The sequence below is a fragment of the Pleurodeles waltl genome, chromosome 6 (genome assembly GCF_031143425.1).
Source record: "Pleurodeles waltl isolate 20211129_DDA chromosome 6, aPleWal1.hap1.20221129, whole genome shotgun sequence".
NCBI classification, from domain to species: Eukaryota; Metazoa; Chordata; class Amphibia; order Caudata; family Salamandridae; genus Pleurodeles; species Pleurodeles waltl.
The window spans coordinates 1,438,591,751-1,438,614,422 of NC_090445.1; positions in this window are offsets into that span (position 1 = coordinate 1,438,591,751).

The following is a 22,672-nucleotide window of genomic DNA, read 5'->3' on the forward strand; positions in this document are numbered from 1 at the left end:
GATAAACGTTTAATGGAAACTAGACAAAGTAAGTTTGGCTGAAAGCATTTTCAAAGAAATTTCGGAATTGTCTTGCCAAGACAAGAACAAATTCAATACAACATTGACATCCCATAATTTTGAGTATTTAGGTAATGGAGGAATAGAAAATTTTACTCCCTTTAATAGTAGACAAAGTAGTGGGTGTTCTCCCACTGGTTTTCCATTGACGTAGGAGTGGTGCATGGAAATAGATGATCTATACAAATTGATCGTCCTATATGACTTACCTGCACTAGCTTGCACAGTTATTACGTAATTTATATCTGCTAAAACTGGATCAAGGTCCCTCCCCATACACCAGCTTGACCAAAGAGACCAAACGGAGGAGTACGCCTTCCTGGTGCCGGGAGCCCAGGCTTTATTGATGAAGTCAGTAGCTTCCTCCGAAATTAGGATGGAAGGTCGGGAAGGCCCAACACCTTCCAGACTGAAAGATTGAGGTCCATATTTATACTTTGTTAGCGCCGCATGTGCAGCACTTTTTGACGCAAAAGCGGTGCAAACTTACAAAATACAATTGTACTTTGTAAGTTTGTGCTGTTTTTGCGTCAAAAAGCAGTGCAAAACTGGCGCTAAAAAAGTATAAATATGGGCCTGAGTGTTTTGTTGATTACAAGGCGGTGAGGATTCCCTAGGGGGTCTTGCAGAAAAGAAGGGAAAAGAGGAAGAAGAATGGGAAAGTCGATTGTTAATTCCAAGAGAGGGGGAAACCAAATTTGCATTGCCAAAAGGGCACCACTAGTACTACAGTCGCTTTCTGGCATCTGACCTGAGCCAGAACTCTGGTGATCATTATGAATGGAGGAAAGGCATAGTTGACCGTCTGGGACCATTACTGAAGAAAAGCGCCCGAGGCTAATGCTGAAGGATCCAGACGCCAGCTGAAAAAGAGAGGCAGTTGAGAATTGAGGCGGGATGCGAAGAGATCTATGCCAAAAGGGCCCCATTTGTGAAGGATAGATTGGAAAACTGAGGGGTGAAGCTTCCAATCACTGTAATCCCTTAGAAAACGGGAATGCCAATCTTCAGTTTGATTGAGAGATCCCAGAAGATATTCTGCTGAGAGAGATATCTTGTTGAGAAGACAAAATTCCCATAGGCTTTTTGACAGGTCTGCTAACGGCTTTGATCTGGTTCCCCCTAGATGTTTTATGTGACGGACAGCCGAAACATTGTCCATCCGGAGGAGGATGGTACACTGTACTCTGTCTTTTGCCAGGCTCTTGATTGGAAAGGAGCCCGCAAGCATCTCTAAATAGTTGATGTGCAATTTGGACTCCTCTAACAACCATGTACCCCCAGTCGAGATTGGACCACAACGGGCGCCCCAACCCGTTAGGCTTGCATCGGACTCTAACACAAGATCTGGGGCTGATGGAAAGATAGCCCTGCCATTCCAAGCATCTAAATGGTCTATCCACCATTGGAGGTCTAGGCAGGATTCCTGATCGAGAACGATCATCTCCGAATAGGAAAGAACTTTTCTGAGATGACAAATTTTTAGCCTCTGAAGCGCCCGGTAATGCAGTGGACCAGGAAATATATCCTGAATTGAAGAGGACAGGAGGCCCACAATCCTGGCCAGAGTTCTCAGAGAAATCTGGGACTTGAGGAGCGTTCTTTGGATCTCTGATTTGATGGAATGCACTTTTTGTTGGGGAAGATGGAGGGTGGAGGAAGAGGAATCTATTTCGAACCCCAAGAACTCTATTCTCTGAGAGGGAACAGTGCTTGACTTTTTTCGTTGATTAGAAAGCCTAATTGGGAAAGAAGGGAACAGGTTATTTGTAAATGAGATTGAAGAATGCAGTGATTCTGATGTAAGATAAGGATTTCGTCCAGATAAATTAACAGCCTGATGCCTAAAGATCTGAGATGCGCCGTTACCGGTTTCATCGGTTTTATGAAACACCAGGGTGCTGACGACAGGCCGAATGGAAGGGAAGATAACTGGTAAGTATGACTGAGCCATTGAAATTGGAGATACTTTCTGTGACTTGTATGAATGGGAACAGAAAGGTACGCATCCTGAAGGTCTAGACAAACCATAAAATCTAAGGGAAGGAGAATGTCCCTTAAATGTAGAATGGTTTCAATTTTGAAATGTCAAACTGATTGAAATTCTTGAGATTTATGACTGGTCTGAACTTCTTGTTTTTCTTCTGAACCAAGAAGAGAGAACTGAGAAAACCGGAGGGGTCTGGTGACCTAAGTTGAATGGCATGTTTTGAAAGAAAGAAACGCACTTCTTCTGAAATGAGAAAGGACATTTCTGTTGAAAAACACAGAGGGGGAGGAAGATAAACTTGGTAAGGTTTTGAATAAAATTCTATTTGATAACCTTGAATAGTGTCCAGAACCCATGGATCTGTAGTTAAAGTGTTCCATCTTTGAAAGAAACAATGAAGCCGACCACCTATTGGAGGAAGGCCAGAAGTAGGGCTCACCTTGTGAGTTACTGGAGCTGAAGCCATGCTGCCCACGACCCCTGTAACCTCTGCCTCCTGGGGGATAAAACTGGGGTTTGTAGGATTGAGAACCATAGGTGGAGTATGAGGAGCCTCTGTATCCTTGAGGATAAAAGGATCGGCCGATAGAGTGGCTCCTGCCTGTACCGGCCCTGGCAAAGACCCGTTGGTTGAAAACCTTCTTAATGTTCTGTTGCGCATTATCAATGGAGGCAAATGTGGAAACAAACTTTCCCAGATCTTTAATAAAAGAATCCCCGAAGAGACGTCCTTCAGCTTTAATTCCGGGGTCCATGGTAGCAAGATTAGACAATTTAGGATCTAATTTGAGGAGTAATCCTTTCCTCCTCTCGTGGGTAATGGCGGTGTTTGCATTACCTAAGAGGCAAAAAGCTCTTTGGGTCCATAATGAAAGTTCGGTAGGATCGATATCCGCATTGTCCATTTTTGCAGATTCCACGAAATCACGAATACGGGTCAAAGGCCCTACGAGATCAAGGAGCTCATCCTGGCAATTGGACCAGGCCTTGTCTACCCCTTTACGGGGATCTTTGCCAAATTTCAAGAAAAAGGTAAGAAGGGGTTGATCAATAGTTGGAGTTGAAGTGATACTGGAAAAGAGAGAGGGTCTGGGACATTCAGATTTTAGTTTGGCTCTAGTCTGCTTGCCCAGGGGAAGCCTTAACCTGGACGCAATATATTGTCCAACATCGGACGAAGGGGTCCATTCTGTGGAATTGGGATGATGTAGGAGAGAAGGATCAAACATAGGGTTACCATTCGAATCAAAGACAGTTTTGGCCAAAAAGGGGTCAGAAACATCCAATTTAGGCTTTTTTGAAGGGGAAGCTTGGGACAGCGAACCCCAGATATCTGAATCATTATCCAGATGGTCAGCATCACCAACATCATCATTGGTATCCGAAATGTGAGAAATCACAGTCTGTTTTGCGCAGAGACAATATATTTTGTTTTAGATTTACATTTCCCGTAAGTATTCTTAGAATTCCCCTCCTGGGAAGGAGGCCTGGGAGGAGGCTCGCCCTCAGTCATGGGTGAAGAAACTTCACCAGTCAGTGAAACGCCATCGGATGGTTTTTGTGTAGACAAATCCTTGTGTTTTCTTTTTCTGCTATCCCCCGCAGAATGGGCCAGAAAGGATTTGTAGACCATATTGTGAACAGTAGTTTCAATGTTCTTGGACATTTTGTTCATAGTGGCTGAAACAGCCTCAGCAACAGCCTCATTAATAAAGGCTCCAATTTCATTAGTGTCCGATAAATTATTGAAAGAATCCTGAAGTTCCATTATGCAAAACGATCAACAAACAGTAAAGAAAAGAATCTGTGGAAAAAAAAAACCTCGAGCTGAAAGGGTTAACTCTTTCAAGGAAAGCGAAGGCAAGGTTTCACACACGCCCCTAGAGGTGTGGCCGAGTGTCGGAAATCTCTGGGGAATGGAGGTTTTAGGAACAGACAGCGGAGCCGCAATGCATTCGGGAGCTGTGACAGGCGGCAAGCTGAAGGAAAAAATACAGCACGAACGGTAAGGAGCGCAACCGTTCTAATGTCCAAAACGGCAGTTGAACTGCCTCTGAACGCGTGCGAGAGCTGGACACCGACGGGCCTTAGAGGAGCCCAAAAAACAATAGACACGCGGACGCGCTGATTGGAAATGAAACAAATACCTATATATTCATACAAATAAAGCGAGCGCCGCAAAATGAAGCCAAAACACAATTAAATACATCAATAAATATAGAAACAAACAAGAAAAGCAATGACTCGTCACTTATCTTGACTGCGAACGGCAAGAAAGAGGGCTGGTCGCAGTCAAGCTGAGTGATTACATATCCCCTAACGTTCTGATTGGTGCTTCGATTGTTATGTTTTTGTTTCGCATTGGCTTTCTGTGTTTCAAGCCTTATGGGAGTTGTAGTTTTCTTGACTGCTGCTATTTGAATTAAAGCAAGTAAGAGAAGCATAATATGAACCTCCGGTCTTGACATAAAATTTCAGGAGCATTCCTAGGAATATGTGACAGTCCTAGCTCTCCAGGAATACTAATGTGAGTAAAGAGTAACTGTATATGGTGTACAAGTATGCACATGGAATTGCTGAGCTAAAGAGTATATCCATAATTATTTTTATTCTCCAGGGGAAAATATCCCTTTAAACCCTAGATCACTTCCCCACTAGTTTTTGTCTATCTATGCAGGGAGGAAATGAGCTTTGAAAAAGTTTGCGAATACCTACAAACACCAATCTACGTGTTTTCCCCAAATTTCCATATTCTGAAAGAACAGATCTGCCCTGTATAAAGCGCTGTGAGATCTGGGCAACTTGATGTAAAAAGCTACAATGCTTCAGTAGGGTACCATTCATAGCATGTTTAAGTTATTTCAGGAAAGGTTTTGAGTGGAGTTGCTTCACCAAGGCCTCTGCTTTTGATTAATAAGAGAGTCTGCAGCAAAGCAAAACAAATACCATGTAGTATTTGTTGTGAATATTGATTACAATACCAATCAAGAAATAAATAAGCACATCCTTACAATAATAAAATGTGCTTAGTGAAAAGTGATCACAGAGTGGACTAATAAACAATTGGAATACAATGTGTAAATTAAAACCTGCACTAGACAACCTTTTTCTAGAATAACATATAAGCTTTAGGAATGTTAACTTATTGAAGCAAAGTGTCTTTATACGCTGCATTTCTATGGCATCCCCACCGTGGGACATCCACCCCGATCCCCAGATTTACTCGTATACAGTTAGATTACACTGGTATAGTGTTAAGTATGAATAACTACATGTATGATTGTAAATTCATGTTTTATGGTAAGTTGCAAACATGAAATCGCGTGCACGAACCAAGCCATTTGCACTTAAGTTGAACTTAGGTGCACAAATGGCTCCAGTCTTGACATAAATTGCGAGGATGGCTCCACCCATCAGTCTCATTCAAAGTACTTCAATGAAAATTAATGGGAATTAGTGCATTTTGAAGCACACCAGGGACATGTTCAGTGGTGTAGCTAGTTTGTCACATGCCCTAGTGCAAGCAGAGTAACTACCCTCGACACTCCCCAACCTCCTTCGACAAAGTCTGCATCTGCCATAGCAAAACACACTTCCACTCTCAGAAGCACACTTTTGTATTTCCACTCCCTACACTGCATTTAAGCAAGTACAAGCCATATCCTAAAAATAATTTCCAAAGCCAATGGGTTTGACCCTTGTAAAGTGCGTGCACACAAAGACATATGCAAGCAACCCGACCTCACAAGCACATTACTCGAACAAAGGTACTTCACTCAATAGGAAGGAGCAGAATTTGTACTGATGGTGGCATATAAGACACAGATTGATTATCTGCTGTATATTTCCACTAGTGTAATTCAAAGCTCATGAAGTAAGCAACACAGAAGTCTAAAATGCCACTGAGGTTACCTAATCTCCTATCAGTCACACCTGGATTAGTAGTGCAGACTATGTGAGTCTGATCTTTGTGGACTTTTGTGAGGAACCGTCTTGGCATGAGTTGCCTTCTAAAAAACAAGATGTTTTTCTTTGTAGTGCGAGCATGTTCTAAAATATAAAATGATAGAAATAAAGAAAAAGAAAAACCTAGGCCAAATAAATGTTGGGAGCAAGTGGTACAATAAAAAAATTTAAAAGTAAAGCTTTGCACTGGTCTGCCGTCTTGGAAGCATTAAAATGATAGAGTATTCAGAATACCATTCTAAGATGGTGGCATGGTTTTGAAGCTTGCAGCAGAGGTGCCTTGTGCTCTTCCTGGTACTCTGTATAAGAAAGTTGTGGTCTAATGGCAGCAGAGCTGCTGGTACTTTCATTACTCAATAAGTATTTGTCTGCATTTTGAGGTCAGGTGCAGGCGAATGAACTAAAAGCAATATCTTCTGAGGTGCAGATTAACACTCAGTACGCAGTCAAAATACTGTTACTCAGACTACCTGCCATCCTAAAGACCAGTGGCTGTCTACTAGGCAGAGCCAAATTCTGGCAACAAAGTCAATAGCTGAAGAGGGCTAATCTACTGTTCATTTGTACGCATGCTGTTCCAAAGGGTTCAACTAATAGGTGAATGACACTTTGGATCAGATTTACTAAATTCTCATACAACTTAGTGCAGCAGCCAACTATGCTATGCTGTGTTGCATGAGATAGAGAGCAGGAAAGCAACATACCTACAGATATATGGATCTCTCCTCCCCTCTCCCTAGCGCCAGCGCAGAATTTTGCTGCCGAGCTCCATGCACACACCTTTGCGCCACTGTAGTAGAATGGTAGCCTTCCAGTACGAAATACTGTGCCTAGACAACTTTTAAAATATTTCCTACTTTGTATGTGCTGTACAGTGCATCACACATTCAAAGTTGGAAAAATGAAAGTATTTCTCCTTTTAATGCCTGCCTTCAAGTGGTGTTAATTTTTGATGCAAAACCCTGTCTCAAATGTTTGGTAGATTGCATTTGCATCAAAAAACATGGGTGGTTGCATGGGAATGCCCATGTACCACCCACCTAATTCCCCCTTGATGCTATGTAATACAAATCAGTGCTTCACTCTGCTTTGTGTTACTTTTAGGCAACTTTCTAGCACAAAACATGCTTAGCGCTGGAAAGTAAATAACAAAAATATTTTGTGCTCATTTGCTTCACTTTTGTGATGCAAAACAGTGGAAAATGTTTGTACATCTGGCCCTCTGCCTGATGTTTATGTATCGTTGAGGAAAAAATAAGGCTGGAGAGACTCCTACACCAGTCTTTTGGTCGGACCTGAAATATTCAGAAATAGAGCACAGAGAGCAGGAGTGCGGCAGGTCCATGCTTGGCACACAAAAAGAGATAAAGCACTGGTCAAGAGAATCACAATCTTCTATAAAAGGCATGGAACAAGGGTGGTACTGCAGTTCCAGCCAGTGCAAGTTTCCTTCAAAGTGGAACAAATGTGGTACTTCAGGACCAGTGCAAGTTTCCTTCAGAGGCATGGGACAAGTGTGGTACTCAGGTCCGGTGGAAACTTGCTTCAAAGAAGTGTGGTACTGCAGAACTTTTGCAAGCTTCATTCAAAGACACGTAACGAGTGTGGCATCGCAGGGTCACTGCAAGCAAGCTTCCTTCAAAGATATGAAAAAAGTATGTTACAGGGCAGAACCATATAATGTTCCCACTGGATACAATGAAAACTTGGCATTTCAGATTTGGTCCAAGTGTAAGGAACACCACTGAGATGTATGAGTGCAAGCCTGACTCACACACATAGCAAGATTCTACACACAAAACTGGGAAGGATTACACACATCCCTCAAGCCAGCTGGTAGGCTCTGGTTGAGCTTGAGGATGTCTTGTGCCATCAAGCCCAAAATGAGCTATTGTTTCTTGTAGCTTCAGCCGGCTGCCCATGTTCTAACCTCATACACCAAGAACGAATGACAAAGTATTAAGCTCTGATGCCAGACAATAGTGAGAAAGGGATATTGATCTAGTAGCTGGATTACACAATATGAGACCAGAAAACCTGGGATCAGTCTAAGCTTGGCCACTTGACCAAACTAGGTGATCCTTCAATCCGGTGTTATTTGTATAGCGTGGCTTGTCACCCAAGTGGGTGTCCAGGCGCTTGCTGGAGATGTGTGATCGAAAAGCCAGGTTTTCAGTCCCTTTGTGAAGTGAGTCAGAGAGAGTGCAGTGCAGAGGTGGACGAGAAGCACGTTCCAGACTTTGGCGGCGAGGTGGGTAAAGGAGCATACTGCAGCGCGGCGTATGTGTGGTATCTTTGCGAGGGCAATGTGCGCCAAGCGGAGGATCCTGGTCGGTTGGTGGTGATGAAGGCGATGATTCAGGTAGGCGGGTCCTTAGTTATAAAGAGATTTGTAGGCATGGGTCAGAAGCTTGAAGTGGCATCTTTTCTGGATCAGAAGCCAATGGAGGCCTTCAAGCAATTCTTTTATTTTATTGTGCTTCCTATTTTTTCATTATTGCCTATGAGGAAACCTTGCAACATGTGAGGATGTTTTCTGTACAAAATTCTCTCTTGTGTTTGACTTGCTGGATTACATTGCTGCTCTGTGTGAAATAAGAATGTTGTCCACATACAGGATGCACAACTGACAATACTATTATTGAAGTCAGAGGCATGTCATTGGAGTGGACAGAGGGGACATGAATGTTTGAAAATTATCACTTTTAAGAAATGCCCGTGAATGCAGTGAAATAATCTGATGTACTAAGGTGAAACGCTTGTCAAAGAATTATACCTTATTGAAGTATTGAATTTTGAAGGCACCTTATCACATATTTGCATAATATTTGTTGCATTATTTCCACACCAAATGTTCCCATGGCTCATCTCGTGCTTAGGCTCTTAGAGCAAAGATGGGCTCTTAGGGCCAAGACAGACTCTTAACTCAATTTTCCATGTTAATTTGTTGGCTAGCTCACCTCTGCTACAGTACTATGTATGACAGTTACTAGAGTTACACCTCTTCCAGTATCTCACACTGGAGAGCAACATATTGTTTTCAGAGATTCTTTCCAGTTTCCACTGGTCTAAGAAGGATGACTATTCCTATGTCTGGTTTTAATGAGGAAAAAATCTACATTAGCAACTCCAAGAAATCACATTTGTTGGCATAAAATGTAACCATGTGCTCAATCGTTCATTTTCCCAGTCTCAGCACTCTGTCCTAAGTAAGTCTTTTACAAACTGCCATTGTCTGCCCTTCGCCCGACAGGCTGAACAGAGTGATTACTGTGACAGCCTTGTCTCAGAAGCCAGCCAGCAGCATGGGCATAACTGGTGTCAGGCAACCTGGGCCGAATGGCACACTCTGCATTTCCAAAAGTGAACATGTGCACTGCTCAGCCATTCATTGTGTGCACAATGAGTCTTCCCCAGTGCCCCTTCAGGTGCTCAGCAGAATCTCCTGCTTAGAGTTTAATTCCTGTAGGCGAAGAAATCAGATGGAGCTAACAGCAACCTCCTAGTGCTTTAAGTGCTCCTGTGGACCCAGTAGGCAGCAATGCCGGAACAAGTTCCAGGCTAGTGGTGCTGTCATCAACGTTACATCTCTCAACTCATAATGATTCTGAAAATGCAAGAATCACACAAAGAGCACGTGTCGCAAATGAACCACGCCCATTCAGCAAGAGAGTGGTAAGGGTGTGATATGTAGCTGGTGTTGCATTCAGGAAAATGCTGTCACAAATGTATCACTAAAGCATGGTGTAGCAGTCACATACACACAGCACATTATCCATTGAAAACCACTAAATTTGCACACACACATACAATCTTACTGATAAAACTATATAGCGCACAAATGTTGTCAGCAAATATTTGTGATTAACGCATCACCAAACAAAGTGCCTTCATTTGTTTTTTCCCTAATAATTTTTTTCATCACACTTTAAAATGAGAGAAAGCGCTTCATGTGCTTTCCTGTTTATTCATTTTAAAAAGTTTGTACAGTTCAATCATAGATATTTAAATGTTGTGTGTTAGACGAAAAACGACATCCTACAGCTTTTCATATCACACCAGCAAGATTTTCACATAGTTCACTTTACAAATTTCCCGTGATTTGCAGTAAGCGGAAGAAAAGTAAACACTAGCCTCCATTTAGAAGAACATGCAGCAGTTTGTCAGAAGGCTCGGCTGTCTTTGAACGTACAGCAAGTGTTACAAGTTAAAAACAAAATGAACAGCCCTCTTTAACAGACGTTCAGCTTTTGAGCTCCAGCATTGTTATTGGGGAGCACTCGGACCCATATTTAGGGCCATATTTATACTCTGTTTGCGCCGGATTTGCGTCGTTTTTTTTACGCAAATTCGACGCAAAACGAACTCCATATTTATACTTTGGCGTTAGACGCATCTAGCGCCAAAGTTCATGGAGTTTGCGTCATTTTTTAGCGTGGACACCTTCCTTGCGTTAATGATATGCAAGGTAGGCGTTCCCGTCTAAAAAATGACTCCGAGGCATGTGCGCCGTATTTATACTCCCGGGCAAAAATGACGCCCGGGAGTGGGCGGGTCAAAAAAAATGACGTCCAGCCGCTTTTGCGTAATTTTTTAGCGCCTGGTCAGGGCAGACGTTAAGGGACCTGTGGGCTCGGAAGGAGCCCAGAGGTGCCCTCCCATGCCCCCAGGGACACCCCCTGCCACCCTTGCCCACCCCAGGAGGACACCCAAGGATGGAGGGACCCATCCCAGGGACATTAAGGTAAGTGCTGGTAAGTATTGTTTTTTTTTTTTTTGGGTGACATAGGGGGGCCTGATTTGTGCCCCCCTACATGCCACTATGCCCAATGACCATGCCAGGGGACATAAGTCCCCTGGGCATGGCCATTGGGCAAGGGGGCATGACTCCTGTCTTTGCTGAGACAGGAGTCATTTCAATGGGGGTTGGGAGTCAAAAAAAATGGCGCAAATCGGGTGAGGCGAAAATTTTGCCTCAGCCTGACTTGCCCCATTTTTTGACGCCCAAGCTCCATTTTCCCCTACGCCGGCGCTGCCTGGTGTAAGTCATTTTTTTTTACGCACACCAGGCAGCTCCGCCGGCTAACGCCGGCTAACGTCATTGAATAAATACGGCGCCTGCATGGCGCTTCAGAATGGCGTTAGCCGGCGTTACATTTTTTGACGCACAACTGCGTTAGCGCAGTTGTGCGTCGAAAAGTATAAATATGGCCCTTATACTTTTATAGCGTCACATTTGCGTCATTTTTTGACGCAAAAGCGGTGCTCAAAAAGTAAAAATACGGGCCTCAGTGCTCAAGGGGCTGGTGCAGTTGTGTCCCCCCCCTCCTCTGGGCCCCGGTGCATTACACCGGCTGCACCACTGGTAGCTATGCCCCTGGTATTGTTGGAGACAACAAGAGAGAATGTACAATTTTACAGTGGGATGGGATAGCAGGGTGCCTCACACGTCCTTTTGGAAACCTTCAGAGGTAAACAGCAGTTTGTAGGGCACATTGTGCCAGTAAGACTTGTCAAGACTATATAGGTGCTAAATAACTTTCCTAAAGGGTTTGTGGTTTCTATTCAGAGGAAATAGGGGTTTCAGTTCCAGTAAGACCAGCAGCAGGCAAACTCTCATCTCTCAACAACATAGGAGAAAGGGGCAGTGCACGCTTCAGCACATGGCAGCCAAGTGTAGGCTTCCTTCACACAGAGATCACACACAGCACTGGCAGCAGCACGGCAAGCCTTACAAACACACAAACACACTAATACGTCTTTTGTAAAGGACATGTTCATCTAATGTGGTTTCTTGATGCTTTAGTGTAATTGCAATTTTAATTGTATTTATATAGCACTTTCTACTCCTGACGAGGTGTTGAAGTGCTTTTCGGCGAGCAGCACTCGAACCAGAACCCAAAGGTGGATGTGTGGCAGGTTAGTAGGGCGAAATATACACTGTTATTGGGAGTGGTTGGAATGGTACACATGAGAGTCTTTTAGTTATAACACATCTCTTGTTATCCAACTCAAAAGTACTCATTTATTGATCTCAGGAAGACACAAAGCTGAGTGGGCCCTCTGGAATTTCAACCTGTTATCATGGGGACTATCATAGATCCCAGAAGCGGATACAATACACTATTGTATTTACAATGCATTAGTATTGCAGTTTCACAAACCTCCAAACACACACACAGAATAGGAGCCATTCAAAAATGACAACATCCTGTCATAAACAGGTATTTTTGATCTCTGCTACCCAAATGTAGACTTTAATTTTTTTTATCTTTATTCAATTTCAAGACAGCAATCTTGAGGGAGACACTGGGGATATGTTAATTGTGTTCATTTCTCATTTAATACAGTGTGTAACACAAATACAACCAATGTCCCCATGCACAAATTAGAGGCAACCCCCTTCAGCAGCTGCACCAAACTGAGCGTAAATAATATGGATATTAGTATGGTAATTCTCCGTTCCATCGCCTGATTACCGCCCCCCAGGTGGCAGTTGTCACTGTGGGCTCCGTTGGTGTTCAGGTTTTGCATATTCTTACCATTTCAACCCATCAGCCTTAGGGCATTCTTTCCTCAACCTTTTTGCCTCCTTACGTCCAATTTTAGCTGGAGTTTTGCTTCTGTTGGCCTTAGGACTCTGTGAATTTTACCACTGCTAGCCAGTGATAAAGTGCTTGTGCTCACTCCCCTAAATATGCTTTGATTGGCATATAGCTAATAGGCATATTTAATTTACTTGTAAGTCCCTTGTAGAGTAGTGTGTCACATACCCAGGGCCTGTAAATTAAATGCTACCAGTGGGCCTGCAACAGTTATTGTGCCATGCACTTAAGTAGCACCTTAACACATGTCCCAAGTTTGCCATTGCAGCCTGAATGCAGGGTCCCACTGCACTGTCGATTTGGAATTTAAAACCCTTTGCCAAGCCTTAAACACCCTTTTTATTACATATGTCACCCCTAAGGCAGGCCCTTGCTAGCCCACAGAGCAGAGTGCTGTGTTAAAATGTAGGACATGTACTTGTCAGTTTTACATGTCCTGGTGGTGAATCCCCCCACCCCCACATTTGTGTTTTTACTACTGTGAGGTCTACTCCTTCCATATGATCACATTGGGGATTCCTTATTACATTTAATAAGCTGAAATTCCTGATTGATAGGAGATAGCTATATCCATGTTTGGTACCTATGTAATTGTAATGATCAACCCTCTTTAATGGTAAGGTCGGAATTTTCATTACAATTTTGAAAGTGACACTTTTAAGAAGGTTGGCATTTTCCTGTCACCTGGACCATCAGACCTACTCTCCACTTCACCACTGTACCAACAGAAGGGCTCTAGAGGACTGCCTGCAACTGTGACCTTCTGTGCAGTCTGTCAGACTGCTTCTGTAATTGGATGGACTGCTTTGTTGCCTGGAGCCTGCCTTGAACCCTCAGAGGCAAGTCCTGCTGTTGCACCCTGCATCTACACCTGCACCCAGCTCTACCAGAAGCGACTCAAATGACTAGTTTGCTGGCCTTCTGTTCAGAGGTACAGGACCATACAGGCTCCACTCATCTTGAACCTACCCTGGACTCAGCATGAGTGAGTCCTGAATTTCCAAGTGGTTTCCATCCACTCCTGGACCCTCGGTGGTTGTAGGGCTAAAGGGGCCAAGATGACCATTTTCCAAACTGAGGACGTAGACAACATTTGTCCACAACATGCTCTGAGAACCAGGAGGAGAATGGGATCACCTTGCTTACCTATCCACCTGATTTGCATCACCGGTTGGATTGACTTTGCGGCTTCTCCTGCTAAATTCTTCTCTTTAGCAGAAAATCCATTTCAGCGGTCCTTCACCAGGTGTATCCAACCGCGTGGCTCTGTCTTCCGCTACAGCCCTCTGCCTCATCTCGCTGATGCTTTTCAACTTCCATTTTGGCGAATAAGTCCGAAGGCAAAAATCTTCACCGCTGCTTCTCTCCACAGCCATCTGAGGACGATGCTCCTTCCTCAGACACTTCTGCAGCCTTGTCATGCTGAACTTCTACCTTCTCAGCCATTTTGCTTCAGAAATGTTTCTAAGTCCAAAAGTAAATGCTGACTGGGCCCAAACCACCTCTTGTATCTGAGCTGTGCTCCATGACGGTCGACCTTAACTTCCAACTTTGACCCTGTCTTGAGCGACCAGATGTCTGTGGTTGGCATTTTGATCTTTTAGGCACTAGATTTCACTTAAAACTTAAAAAATGTATAACTTCAGTTCTACTGATTGGATTTTTCTTGTTTTGGTGTCAAATAATTTATTAAAATGTGCACTATTGTTCTAAATTAGTTTGGGATTTTATTGTTGTGTTTTCACTTTATTACTGTTTGTGTGCTGCATTAATACTTTACGCATTGCCTATAAATTCAGCCTGACTGCTCTTTGTGCCAAGGCACCCAGGGATACGCTCAGGTTAATTTAGTGACTTTTCGTGGTTCACCCTGCGAGGGACTGTGGCTGGTGTTTGATCAGAGCTCACACCCCAGGCAACCAACAAGCCAGTTACTCATCTTCTCCTCTGTGTCCTTTGCACCCAGCCACCCTCAGTCCCCATGGGCTCATCTATTAGTTGGTCAATCATGTTAGCATAGTCTCTCAGGTTCTCTTCTGCACACTCATCAGTTTGCAGATTATATAATTGCAGTTCATTACAGCATTAGTCTGAGCCATGTCTGGATTTTTGGCCTCTTTATTGTGTATCTGGAGTATCGCCATGTGGTGCTTGGAAAGTATAAGACCCTGTTTTTCAAATCTATACTGCATAGTTCCCTGTTTAGGTTTTGGTATCAAGCTTAGCAGGCAATGGTGGATCGTCAGCTGAAGGTGCACCCCTGTCACCACCACAAGTCTCCTCACCACTTCCTCCCAGTAACCCAGCAGTGCTCTACAGGTCCATGTCATATGCAAGAGAGTGGCACCTTGCGTCTTACATTTTGGACACGTCAATTGCCTAGTGGGGTAGATTTTGCGTATCCTGTCAAGCATCAAGTTGTTTCGGTGTAGATAATGAAAGTGTGTGGCCCTAAATCTGACATAGTTGGCCACCTCCTGCACCTGGGCACACACCAGTGTCCACTCAGCTTTCAATAGGGATCCCTAGGCTTGCTAAATCCAGATGGTCAAGTAAATGTCAACAAGACGTAATGTCCACACATTAGGTTCATATAGAATAACAGTAACTTTACATAGGATGTTCCAGACAGCAGTTAGACCAAACATTTCAACCTTATCTCATGAAAAAAAACAATAAAAGTAAGAAGCAGTGCTCTTCCAATCTGCAGGTTGTCTCTGATACCTGCATACGATATCACAACAATGTTATAAGCCTATACCTCTGAAGAGTACCCGTACACAGCTATAGCAGGATAGCTGGGCCCACCAAAGATGTGCTATTTTTGTTTTTGCTTTCGTTCTCATCAGGTTTCCTGATGTCCGCACTTGCGATTCCTATAGTGGCCTGTCATCTTTCCTGGGGATGATAGCTCACAACAAGGATTTCTAAGATAGCAATATTCTTGATCTAGGCATTGTGCAGGATAGGTGGCTGCCAACAGCTATTTCTGCTTTAGGAAATCTCTGTAGGTCTGTCTGCCTTGCATCTACCCAGGTCTGGTGCCAGTGGAGAACTCCAGTACATCCCATTTAGCCACTTGCCAAGAACCAATGCCGAGGCAATTAATTTACTTCTAAGTCAAAGAATTTCCTCATAGGATTGGTCAGTTTTAGGCCATGACATAAGTCCTAGTAAACACACTTGGGGCCTCATTATGACCGTGTCGGTTATGAGACCGCAGGGCCGTGGTAGAGGTTGCATCGCCACCAAAGCAGCATTCCGGCCTCCACATTACAACATTACGACCATGGCGGAGCTGCCACAGCCGAACCGCCGATACCAGCAGGTTGCCACCAGCCGATAGCTTGACGGTCACGACGGTCTCAATCCACCAGGGTAGCCCCGAGTACCCTTTCCGGCAGCCTTGGCATGTAGCCTGCCATGCAAAGGCTGGAGGAAAGGGGGTGCCGGAGGCCCCCTTGGGGCCCCTGCACTGGCCATGCACTTGGTATGGGCAGTGCAGAGGCCCCCATGGACGGCCCTGTCTTCCTTTCCACTGCCTCTCTTGCAGGCAGTGAGTGGAAAGTGAGACGAGTGTTGCTGCACCTACTGCACTGCTACATTGCCACCGGATCAATTACAAGCCGGCGTCAATGTTAAGGTCCTGCGGTTAATTTGTAATAGGGCCGGCTGTGTTCTGGCCGCACTGGCAGTCAGGTGGCGGTATGAGTTTGGCGGGCGGCCTCAGCCACCTGCCAAACTGGTAATGAGGGCCTTTGTGTTAATATATGTCCTGCCTGCCTGTCCAGTCTGAGATATGTATTGCATCATCATCTAATTATCTCACAAGAGCACACCATATGGTAGCCAAACGTAGCCCCCTTCCCTTTGCATCTGGGACAGACAAGTGTTACCGCTGGATACATAGCTTGTAGGCTCGCTGGGGTCATGTAGGTTTTGTGGATATAACTGCACTGCAGGAGGTTCTGCAGGATGTTTTGAGACACTTTAGGAATGTGCTGTAGCACCTGTATCCATTCAGCGTCAGACAAGTCCTCTTCCAAATCTTTGCTCTGTGTTCTCAGATCATCTAGGCCCTTTTAAGGTCACAGCCTACCAGACATAACAGCTGTCTATTATCCAAAAGACAGCTTGTGGAGTTTCAGAAAGTTGTCATGGGCATGTAGTCTGCCTTTTGTTCGCCATTAGCTTTGTGGTTTGTAATTCACATTTTCTTGCTTTTCATTTGCTGGCTTATGTTGTCCAGGTTCACTTCCTCCCTCCCATGCCAAAACCTTATATACCAGTATCCTTCTGAGAGTGCCCTTTCTGTAAACGACATTTGCTGTGCTTTCAAAGACTGAGGTAAAATGTCAAGCTGTGTCTCCCAGAGAGCTAGTTTGGCTGACTTCAAAGTGAGAGCTTTTATAGAAAAGAGGAATGCAGATTAGTCTCTGCATGGAGCCCACTGATGTTCCCTCCTATGCCCCATTTACAAGATTGAACCCTTAAACAGCACATCATGATACATGCGGATGACAGATTTTTTTTGCCACAGAAATATAAGTGACTTCCCCAGAATCACATGATGTTGCAGTCAAGAGGGGACACTTTTCACCAATAACTTACAATTTAACTTACAATTTAAAAGCAGCTGCTGCAGAGTTCATTGTGCCTCCAGCTTTCAAGCTGCAATAAAAATGTCAAGATAACTCTTGTGATTAATGTTCCTGCAAGAGAGAGAGAGAGAGATCCAGTATTGTCTAGTAGCAGGTTTAACTCGCCATTAAGTATGGCAGTGGGCTAATATGCCTGCTGCAAAGAACAGATCTGCGTTCTATGTGTATAGCTGAGTGAATTAGTGAAGCCAGCCTTTACCATTGCTTTAAAACAAATGAAATCTATTTGAGCGAGAGAAGGGTTTTGGAGAGATGAGGGGCACTTTTGCCAGGTAGCAGTGAGGGAATCCGATGAGTTGGTCTGGGGGGTTTTCGGGAGGCATCAAAAAAGGATTATAGCTCCTGGCGCCAAGAGTTCTAAAGTCGGCCGTGGTTGCGGCGGTGACGGCATCCCTGCTTGTTTCAGAAGAAATATGTGCTTTAAACCTCAGATTTCTCTGAACTGATTCACAGGCAGTGATGTGGTCTGTGGACTCTGGATTCTCCATGTGTGCGGGTTTGGTGGGTGGTAAGAACTGATGTGCTGGGGGAGGGGGCTTTTGTTCCCTGGATTGGTTGTGACTTGAGCTAATGGAATGGTGCTATATTTAAAGCGCCAAGAGTGACAGTGGAGCCTGCAAGCTTTACTTTTGTGTTAGGGAGAGCGCCGGTCGTCTTGTTACTGGTCTTTGTGGTGAGGTGTGTAGGCTGCATATATGTGCTGGAGGGTGGCTGCTGGCACAGCGGGGTGCTCGAAGAGAGTAAAGTTCAACTCCCTCCAACAATGATACTGTTAAAATCACGGTCTCATGTGAAACTTCCTGCCACGGGCTTGGTGCCTCACCGAAGCACATTAGGCGCCCTCATCAGTAGCCCGTTGAATGGAGCGAGTGTTTTATCGACCTCGGAAGGATGAAAGGTTGCGCCAGTCCCACCGTATTGAGATCTCTATACATGACTGATTGGTCGAACAGACAATCCTTGCAGTGAAAGCATTCTGTGACAAAATGTGGTGTTCACAGCGCTTCACATTTGGGAGCTGTGTCAGGGAGCTGGATATAAAATAATAGGTTGTCCCAATAAATAACGATGTTACTATTATTGGTCTCATTAGTAGGAGTACTAGCGAGGGAGGTGATCTCAATGTTACTGAGTAATGTTGGTCGTAGTAAGTGGTGTAAGTAATATTATCGTATTTACAATTAGTTATCATAGCACTGATATTTCTCTTGCACCTACATCTGAGCTAAAACAATTACCCATTTACAAAAATAGCAGAGTGGGGCGAGTAGAATAACTATAAAGTTGTTGCCCCTGGGTCTGGTTGCTTCAGTATTAATCCCAGTTTCTCTACTTCACCAAATGATGTGATCTTAGGCAGACTACCTGCAGGGGCAGCATCTCCATAAAGGCTGAGGAGCGTCGCTCACCCGCCAGCAGCAGACGCTGCAATGCTTTCACCACAAGGGAATAATAAACCAGGGCCCGTATTTATACTTTTTTTAGCGCCGCATTTGCGCCGCTTTTTGACGCAAAACGGCGGAAACCTACAAAATACAATGGGGCATATTTATACTCCGTTTGCGCCGAATGTGCGTCAAAAATTTTGCCGCACTTTCAGCGCAAACGTTGCCCCATATTTAAACCCTGACGCCCGATCCGGCGCACCAGGAAAATGGCGCTATGTGCGCCAGTTTTTGGAAGCGGCACCCCGCCCTGCGTTAATGACATGCAGGGTAGGCGTTCCCGTCCAAAAAACGTATTTATGCTTCCGGGCAAAAATCACTCCCGCGCGGCAGGCGGCGCAAAAAAATCACGCAAAGCACGAATATCGTGAAATTTTAACACCTGGGTCAGGGCAGGCGTTAAAATGGGGCAAACACACCTGTACTTAATCAGAACACACAGAACAAACAACAGAGCAGCAGAGCAGCAACAGGGAGACATGGAGGTGCTTTTTCTTCAGCGTGCACGTAGACGCAGAGCCCAGCAGCAACAACAGCAGCCACAACAACAACAGCAGGGACCCCAAAGACAGCGCAGAAGGCAGGAGAGGATATTCCGCCCAAGAACAACCCTGCATAGCCTCAGGGAACGAGACATCATCCAGAGGTACCGGTTGAACTGGCAGGCCATTCAGCAGCTGCTGACAAATATTGAACAGCAATTGGCCCCCACTTTAGTGACTCCACGTACTATCCCAACAGAAACAAAGCTGCTTGCCGTACTTCACCTGCTGGCAAGTGGCTCCTTTCAGACAACTGGTGCCCTGGTTGGTGGAATCTCACAACCATCTTTCTCCGCATTCCTGCCTAAAGTACTGGATGCCATCATTGGACTGACACCCCGCCACATCTGCTTCCCTAACACAGTGCAGAAGCCGCAGGAAACTAAACAGGGGTTCTACGCCACAATAGGTGTGCAAGTGATATTTATTTGTAGGTGGTGTAATGCAAAATGTCCATTCACAATGTTAGCTGAGTCCGTTCTGGTGCATTCTTACATGGTGATCCTACAGACGGGGTGTGGATGATGCGCCTGACATGCTGGGGTGAGGTCACAGACGGTGCAGAGGAACATGAATTGCCAAATGGTAGGAGAGAAACATTCACTGCCAATGGGGACAAGTCATACAGTGGATTGCCGAACAGTCATTGAGGGTAGTTGTAGTGAGACTGGCATGTGTCAAAACGTAGGACCTTGGTCAGAGTAGGCCATGGTGCAGGGACTAGGGCTTCCGGGTACTCTTGCGTGTGAATGTTATCTGTTCCATGTCTTCTTCTTCTGATGTGTGTGTTGCCTGGTGTATCCTTGTTGTTGTTGGTTGTGAAGGGGCAACACACACCTCAGTGTTAGAAGACATGGAGGCAGACATCCAGGGGGGCTGATCTCTGTCGAGTAATGAAGGGCAGTACTGCAGCAAGGAGGGCCTGCTGGTTTTTCAGAATGGCAGCCACATCCCGATGGTAGGCAGCCAGGTCGGCCCTGAGGGGTTCTATGTTGCATTCGTGCACACGTTGACTGGCTTGCAGTTGGAGTTGTTGTGTCAACTGGATGACAGCTGTGCAGATTTCCTTCTGTGTTTTTAAAAGTTCCTCCAAGAGCGATGTTCTGGCTTGCATTGCAGCTGCCTGATCAGCAGTTGACAACATGCATGAATGCACCCCCTCAAGGTTGGCTGCCATAGTTTGCATCCCCACCCGCACCTCCTTGGCCAGCTCCCGCTGGACCCCAACGACAGTTCTTTCGAAGCTGGTGTCAGTGTCGTCAGAGTCCTCAGCTGTGTTGGAGCTGGCAGGTCTTACAATTGGGGTGGCGGGTGGTTCTTCTGTGGTGGCTGCTTCTTCTGTGCTCCTCCTTGTGACTGAAGGTGGGGTTTGGAGGCTTTCAAGGACCATGTCAAGGGTCTCTTGTGGGAGGTTGATGGTCTCGTCATCCATGTCATCAGGGAACTCATGGACAGGCAGATCGGCAGGAGATCCGTGTTCCTCTGCAATGAAACAGGGTACAATTAGTGTGTCTGTGTTGTGACAATTTTGCTTTAAGATACAAGCCTTTGGATGCCTTAACTTTGTACTCTGTGTTTGTCTTGGTATCTGCTGTCCGTCATAGTGCATTGTTGTAGGCCTATGGCCCACCTGTGTGTCACATGTATGATATGGATCTTTCAGACATGTCTGCCAGGTCGCCTCTAGGTGTTGCTTTGTAATTATTTAGAAATAGGCGTTTTTTTGTCCTACTCCTCACTCGGTGTTTCACTATTGTTATGGAGGGACATTTTGTTGGGTGGGCTCTCATTATCCTACATGTGATTCTTGGCTTTCTAGGCAGCAGGATAGCTAATGGTGTTGGGGACTAAGTTTGACCCACTTGTATATAACTCTGTCACCCAGATATTCAATTTAGCTCAGACTAACTAGCAGTGCCTCTGGTCTCCCACATCAAAGGAATGTTTAGACATCCGAGCGCATGACATCTTTGGAACTTCGCAGGGAAGTGGTGGTCACTCAGGTCCTACACATTTCTATCTTTTCCGGTATGTTCCCATACACAAATGACAAAGACAGTATTTGTTTGATATGAAGTTTCATTGTACAACTGACTTGTAGGAATTTAGGTGTGAGACCCAATAACCCAAACAATACACACTGTTAGAATTGAAATAGTCCGCAGGAGACTAATACATTAGTACACAACTATCATGGTGCCTAACAGTTTCTACTCTCCCTCTGCTTGTTCTATGTATAGCACAGCATGTTAAGTTTGGAGCTTGCCTGTCTGAATCACAGGGGAGACATCATCCCTCATATCAGAGGAATGGGCTGGGATCTGGTTGTGCATCAGCAGCAAGGCAGGCAGCATCTAGTTGTGAATTTCTGTTTGGAAACTCCCCCATGCGTGTCTTGGGACGAGGAAGTGAATTTAAAAGACATATGTCATGGTGATGACAAGGTTTCCCTACGCAGGAATGCCAAACCTTCAACCCTACCACATCTATCAGCAACGTACCAGACGGTATCATTGACTGGGGCACAGAGTGAATATGTTCTGGCAAACTCCAGTGCAGAAGTAGGCAAAACAGGGTGATTTGACTAATTAACAACACCCTTGGACTGACTATTTGCTACATTAACTGATAGGAAGGGCAATGAGAATCATTTAGTGCAAAGTGCTCTGAGGCTCTTAGATGTGAGCAAATGAGTATTAGTACATTCAGGGTAAGATGCACAAAGGCCTCCAGCCTGAGGCTAATGCGCAAAGTATACGTTTCACTTGCCACACTACACTTTGACTGACTGTGGGTGTTGTGACTGCCCTGCCAGCACACTTGCCTCTCAGGCCCTGCCCCATACACTTTTTATTCACATTGCATGAACTGTACATGTTACGTGGCATTACCTATGCATGTCAATGTTAGGATGTGGTATGGATGTAAACATTGTTGATGTTTGTATATGATGGGGTATAATGTGTGTCTTACTGGATTGGCCTGTTTATCGTATGAATGTCCTATTTTTTTGTAAGACTGTGCAGATGTGTCTCAGTGACCAGTTGCCTGTGTCCCCTCCTCAATGTTGTTGTCTGAGCAGTATGACATTAGTGATGTAGCCTTGTTAGCCAGGCACGTGAGGGACCCTGACGTATGCAGCATGTGTGTGTCGTTAGTGCTGTGTGGCTCCTATTGCTTTTTACTTAGGGTTATGTATGTGTCAGTTATGGACATTCGGCATTTGAGTGTACTGGTACCTTTGTCTTATTTCTAGGAGTAATTGCAGATGTCATCCTCACCCCCTATTTTAGGTATGTATGTTCCAGGGTGGGGTTCCTGCCATTTGGTACTATAGCTGCACAGAGATGAGAGGTGTTATTGTCAACTGTGGTGGCAGTTAAGTTGCAGTTGTTGTATTTGC